The following is a 6,496-nucleotide window of genomic DNA, read 5'->3' as shown; positions in this document are numbered from 1 at the left end:
ACAGGAGGACTTGGGTACAGCCGTCTCGTAGTTGCACAAGACTTCTGGCAGCGGTAGGTCTCCCTAAAACATTAGCTGAGTATGACCATAAAGGCCCTCGTAGTCGTGAAATAGGCCGGCCACACGAGTACCAGACCACTGCTCGATACTGGCGCCCTGACGCCGTTCTCGACGATGCGCATAGCGTTGCTGAAAGGATCTGGAGAGTCAACAAGGGCCAGGGCCCATTTGGTCGAGAACGTGACGCGTGCGTCTTGGAAAATCGATCATAGCGACGTTCGCCTGCAGGAAGTAGATGCCGAGGATCAAGTTTCTGGAACACTCGTGAAGTACGAAAAATTCACCGACATATATGAAACTCTCAATGCCAAATCTGACACTGCACGTGTTCACCAGAGGTCACGTGCTTTGCAGCGGTGCGGCTGTGCGTCCTCGCGCACTGTTTGAAAACCTTATGATCTTGAGCAAAGGCACTGTTCGTTGCCGAATAATCAGCACCGGTATCAAGCAGTTAGGTAACCTAAGGGCCATCAATAGTTACACAGAAATCAGATGCAGCGTATCGGATCTGTCGCCTGCTTCTGTCCAGGTATCGTCGGCGGGGGATTTAGTGATGGAGAGAGTTGATACGTTCCTACGTCACAACCTAGCGTCCAGAGGACGCTGGTATTAATTTTTCTGACTCGGACTCAGCGATTGACTGCTAGCGGAGTTGTCCTGGCAGCCGGCGCTGCCCACCGAAGTGGGGGGGACCTCGTGGTAGGACATTCGCTTCGGATTCGGGAGGGGCTGGGTTCCATCCAAGGTGCCGCCGGGTACCCATCGGTTCCCTAATGGATACAAGATTTCCCCCAGCTAGGTTATCGGCTTTTCTGGGCTGAAATGACTGACAAAAGGGTCTTGGACAAAACCATTGCTTTGACGGGCCAGTGATTTTTCCGGCATAAAAAAATTGAATTGCCCCGTCGGTATAAGCCCACTTATGGCCCTTTGATCTACTAAACGTGGGATCCCCTGACTGCCGAAAACCCCCTGCTGCTATGCCATCAGTTACTGTTATGCTGATAGCTTGCTATTGCGGGTATTCTTGAATACTGACTTGGCTCTAGTTCTGTGCCGTGTATACAATGAATCAATCAATCAACCAATCAATCAATCAAACAAACAAACAATCAATCAATCAATCAATCAGTCAGACAATCAATCAATCAAAAAAATTACGAGGAACTTTAGCAGCTAAAGTGGTGAAAGGCGAAAGCCTGAGTGCTGCATTCTGCTACGCGATTGTTCACTGCACATTTTGTTGGTGCATTAATTAACTGCCAATTAATGACGCTTAAGCTTCGCCTTTAGGAGTGGAGCGCGACAGCGTGTTTTAGCGCTGCCGCGGAGTCCAAGGAACGCCACCACCCGTTCGGCGCGATGCCTTGCCCTTTGAACGCAACGCTTTTTGAGGAAAGGAAATGGGGCTGCAATTCCCTGTCATCTCGGTGGACACCTGCCGCACCGTACAGGAAGGGAAGAAGTGTGAGTGAAAGAAGAGGGGCCGTAATGAAGAAAATGAAAATTGTATTTGAGGAAAGGAAATTACGCAGTAACTGTCTCACATATCTCAGTAGACACTAGTCGAAAATTGTATTTGAGGCAAGGAAGTTGCGCAGTAACTGCCTCACATATTTCAGTGGACACCCGTCAAAATTCACGCGCTGTGACGTCACGACAATTTGGACCAATCTGAAACGCGGACAAATACGCCTTGCTCGTCGGTAAATTGGTTTTTGAGGAAAGGAAATGTATCTGTCTCTCATATCTCGGTGGACACCTAAACCTCGCCGTAACGGGAAGGGAGGAAGATGGGAGCGAACGAAGACACCGTATTCACTAGACGCAACTTTGTTCATTCGAAACCATCGAGCTGGCATGGCGGAGTGGTAGCGTGCTCGACTCGCACTCCAGAGACCGGGGTTCGATTCCTAAGCTCGGCCAATTTCCTACTCGGTTTTATTTATTTATCTGGTCTGACTAGAAAGGTTAGTTTGACTATAATTGGTTAAGTAAGCAATTAATTAAACTCAGTGAAACTTACTTGGAGCATCACTATACGGTCATTTTAATTGGTTGCATGGTTAGTAGCCAAAGTACAATTAGCCCCGTTTGAAATTCGCGCACTGTGACGTCACGACCGTTTCGACCAATTGAAAAGCGTGACATTTTCTGTCGACAGCTCCTGCTTACAACGATGAGGCATTAAAGGCTTCCGCCTTAAAAACCAATCAGTCAGTCAAATCCTTTAATTCCAGAGTAAATCATGAATAGCCAGCGAAACTGCAGTACCGAATAAAGAGCACAGCAAAATTCAAGTTACAAACTCACTGCTTTCTACCGACCTTCACTGTGCTATTATGGTAGTACACGCCTGGCAGACTCGTCGGCGGGTAGCTTGCGAGCAGCGTCGTGGAAGCCTGTACAAATCCAACATTGGCTTTCTTCTGCCAACTCCTTTTCGGGGCGCTCGCTTACGAGCTACACCTTGTGAACAGGATAGAAATGGGCGGCGTTGGAACGTGTTGTGATGTGCTTCGTGGAAACCGCCACAGAAGTTTATATCTTCGAATGCATATCAATGAAAATACTGCTGTATGGCTGAAAAATGCCCAAGCGGCCAGAAAGCACAGCTGTAGAGGGAAAAGCGCCCTGCTCTAGTCGGATATGTAAGGTGACAGCGAGCATATGTGCCGCGTTTTGATAAGAAGAAAAAAAAATATCACCCGACCGGTATACAGGACATTTGCCATTACTCGCCCAGACGAAAATCTGCAGCTGGATAGGATGTTAGAATGAGGACAGTTTTTATTTTTATTTTTTACCCAGATTACAGTTTCGAACTGAACCTCTCGTGTTGGAACGCCACTAATAAACATCCCAAAAGCGTGTCATAGGAACCTGCCACCGAAAACAACGCAACTGAAAAGGGTGCATATGGGCGCATACTGGCACGCGGCAATGATTTATTCCGAAAGCTGCACACCAGTGCCTGACTAGCGTGCGGGGTAATGTTTGACAGGTCACTGTCATGGTCCCCACATGTGTAACAGCTCAAAATCAAGCTCAGCTCTTACGCCTCTTTTTTTTGTATGCTCTCAACCAGCAGAAAACCCTGTTATACACCTTCATTACTACGACTGTATGGAGCGTTCTGTGGAGGCCTCCTTCGCTGCAATCTCCCAGATCTTGAGGGTACTTCGCAAACAAATATTAAATCTTTGAAGCTATGCAAGCTAAAGCCTTGCAAATCTGTCTCGGCCTTCCCAAAACACGTCCACAGTGGGCACTCTAGCTGAGAGCAGCCGTGTATCGGCATCAGTGCTCGATGGAGGAAGTTTCTAACATTCTCCAACCACACTACCAGCGCCCTGTCACAACCTCCACCGCACCTTGGAGGTACGCAGCATGACAAATCAAGATCACAATCCCTGGCATCAACAGAAAAACAAACACCCCCAGTCCTGCACTTAAATACTTTGCGCTTGAGCACATCCATGGTTGCAACAGTGCGTACCGCCACATCTACACTGATGGCTCTGTCGCGTCCTTATCATCGGATATTGGCGTCTGGATTCCATGAACGTGCACCACAATTTCAGCGACACTCAGTCACCGCACCTCGACTACTGCTACTGAGCTGGCTGCTCTGCCTGCAGCATTTACTTACATTCTGCAACAACCGCCAACAGCGTGGATTATCCTCAGTTACTCTCGCGCTGCGCTACAATCGATAAATTCACCAGGAATCCTTCAGGAGCAGATCGTCGATGACTTGAACAAGTTACACACCGAGGCCTGTGAGCTACGTCACCGTGTTGAGCTTCAGTGGTTACCCGCTCACTGCGGCCTCGCAAGCAACGATTGTGCTTAGAGTGCAGCAAGGTCGGAGCATGGCCACACCTCCTTGTTCCTGCCCATACCTTTTTCTCGTAGTGATGGCGCGAGACTTCTCGCTACCAAATCCTTACAGATGCAACGCTCTTTGTGGTGTGATCCTCGGCGTCAATACAGAGCCCTCTTTCGCATTGACACCGCTTGTGAATTCCGCATGCCACGCAATTTAGATAGACGTGACTGTAATTGCCTCACCCAATTCGTCTGGACGTTCCCTTTACTAAATTCTATCTTTATAAAATTCGTGTATCAAGCAGCCCTCTGTGCCCGATATGTGCTGTTCCCGAGGATCTTCAACGCTTGTTCTGTCACTGCCAAATCATTAATACCCATCGCAAAGCACTGTTAAGTGCTTCAGGACTTCGTCAGAACGGCCCCGTGTACCTGGAGCATGTATTGGACCCTGGACTGATGCAACTTCGGCTGCGCGAGGGACAAACGCATTCTTAGTTTTTCTAAGGGATACAGATTTAGTGGACATACTTTTATAGTCATCTAAGGGATACGGGTTTAGTGGACATACTATGATAATCATGTGTGTTTGTGAGTGCGTGAGTGTTGAGTGTTTGATGCCACCTTTTTTTACCTCTTTTTAAGCCTCTTCTTTCACCCTCATCTGAAGTAGCATACCAGGCCCATAACCAGGCAGACCTCTCCATTATTCATTAAAGTTTCTCTCTCCCTGACTAGCGTGCGGTGTCCCTGTCGGGTGTCCGTCTTCCCCTGCTGCTCTTGCCTGTACTGGCGGAAAATGGCTATGAATATTCCATTCACGCGAAACTTCGCTGTGTTTGCTATGGCGAAATTTGCATCAGTCGCGAACCGCATGTACTGTATGGTCACGCGGTGCGGGCTGGGACACATTTTCTTGATTGTATTACTTTTAGTCTCAATATGATTTCTGTGTGGTAAGGTGAGAGTGTGCTGGGGGCGGAGGGTTCGCACCCTCCTCATTGTCAGGTGGCTTGAACGAGCACTTTTCTACGACTACTAGAGACACGGGCTGGCCGTGAGCGTTCTGTTGTTTGAGATATGCGTCGGTTTAGGTTTTATTTACTGTTCATTTTGGTTTTGTTGCGGTACAGTTATGCAAATGCTTGTGCGCAGCCCCGTGTGACTTGGTCCAGGTAAGCAGCCCAACCATTGTGAAGAGTCCTTCTGACATCTTTAAAATTTATGAAGCATAAAATAAACCTCTCTATTCACAGCTGGTGCTGTGAAAACTGCAAGTTACCGTGTCCTCGCCGACACGCTCACCCTACTCACATCGGGATCGGCGTTAGCACGGGGAGGTTGTGGTAAAGACTGTTCTATCGTCATTGCAGGTAGGTGTTGCTTTTCGTTCACCAAGCGTTGGATTCTATTCTCCTCCCGCCGATGCCGAGCGTGCAGCACTCAGTGTACTTTGCGCTGTACGACATATTCCAAGTACGCTTCAATCCCGCTATGAACGTCTCTAAAGATATGTATGCAGCATGCTCATCAAAATGCTCTAAGCTCAAGGTCACTTTATGCAGTGCTCGACAAGTTCTTCCTCGTTTTTTCACCTTGAAAAATGTTCAGAAGTGACAGAAGCGGCGAATAAAAACAGAGAACATTCTTTCAGTCCTGGCAGCGCCCAGCGCGCAATACTCGCCCTAGATGACGGGGCGCACTCGACAGCTCTAGCGATCACATGGTGGGGTCCGGCAGTTTTTAATTGTGTCAGCCGCGGTTAAAGCGGGGTAACGTGTTCATCCCCCAATTACTACCCCCACATCTGGCTCCCATAGTGGTGCCTGCTCATAAAACATTGAACGTCTGTCTGTACGGTTCAAAGAAAGCTCTTTGTCCGGACTTGTGAAGTGGTAGGCCTAGCGTGAATTGTGATCGCTAGGAACTGCGGCTTGCTTTCATGAGTGCGAAGTGTATTGCGCTGCAGCATGTTCGAACTTTTCGACGTGGTCAGCACATTTTTCTTCAAGTTTTCGCTTGAGTATCTTCACTACGAGAACCACTTAGTCCGCATCGAGGGAGCGCGAGGCCTAGCGCCCGCGCAGTTGCCGAGCCCGAAGCGAGTGAGTACGGAAGCCGCGTGGGTGGTCGGAGTTTTCTTTACATCTTTTTCTCTGCTCTTTGCTTTGAATCCGGGAGTCGCAGCTCCGTGAGCTGGCTGGCTTGGGGCAACGGGTGGCGCAACGAGCTCGCTGCTATTGCAGCTCACCACCGGGCGTTCTGACACCGTCCGATACAATGGGCGCCGACCGCTCAGAAGCTGCTTCCTGCAATGAGCGGCGTAGGACGACTTTACAGAGCTGATGTCTCGTCGGGACTGCGCGCACGAAATTGGCTTCTGGTCCTTCTTCTGTTCGTGGTCGTTGTCAGCCTGGCAGTTAGATTTGAGGCTTTTCGGAGTTGTCTGCACCAAATCCGAGGAGACACGGCCACCTGTCCATGGTGCTACGAGGGGGCGCAAATTGCTACCCACCTATTTTGTAACCTCGAACGAACTGAGCAATTATTTGAACTCAAGCAAGGGCTTTGTTCACTCGAACTTCGCATTTGTACAGCTGTCCGA

The sequence above is a fragment of the Amblyomma mixtum genome, chromosome 8, assembly GCF_055824585.1.
Source record: "Amblyomma mixtum isolate Tamu chromosome 8, ASM5582458v1, whole genome shotgun sequence".
NCBI classification, from domain to species: Eukaryota; Metazoa; Arthropoda; class Arachnida; order Ixodida; family Ixodidae; genus Amblyomma; species Amblyomma mixtum.
The sequence above is the reverse complement of the archived record's forward strand: the minus strand, read 5'-3'. Positions refer to the sequence as shown.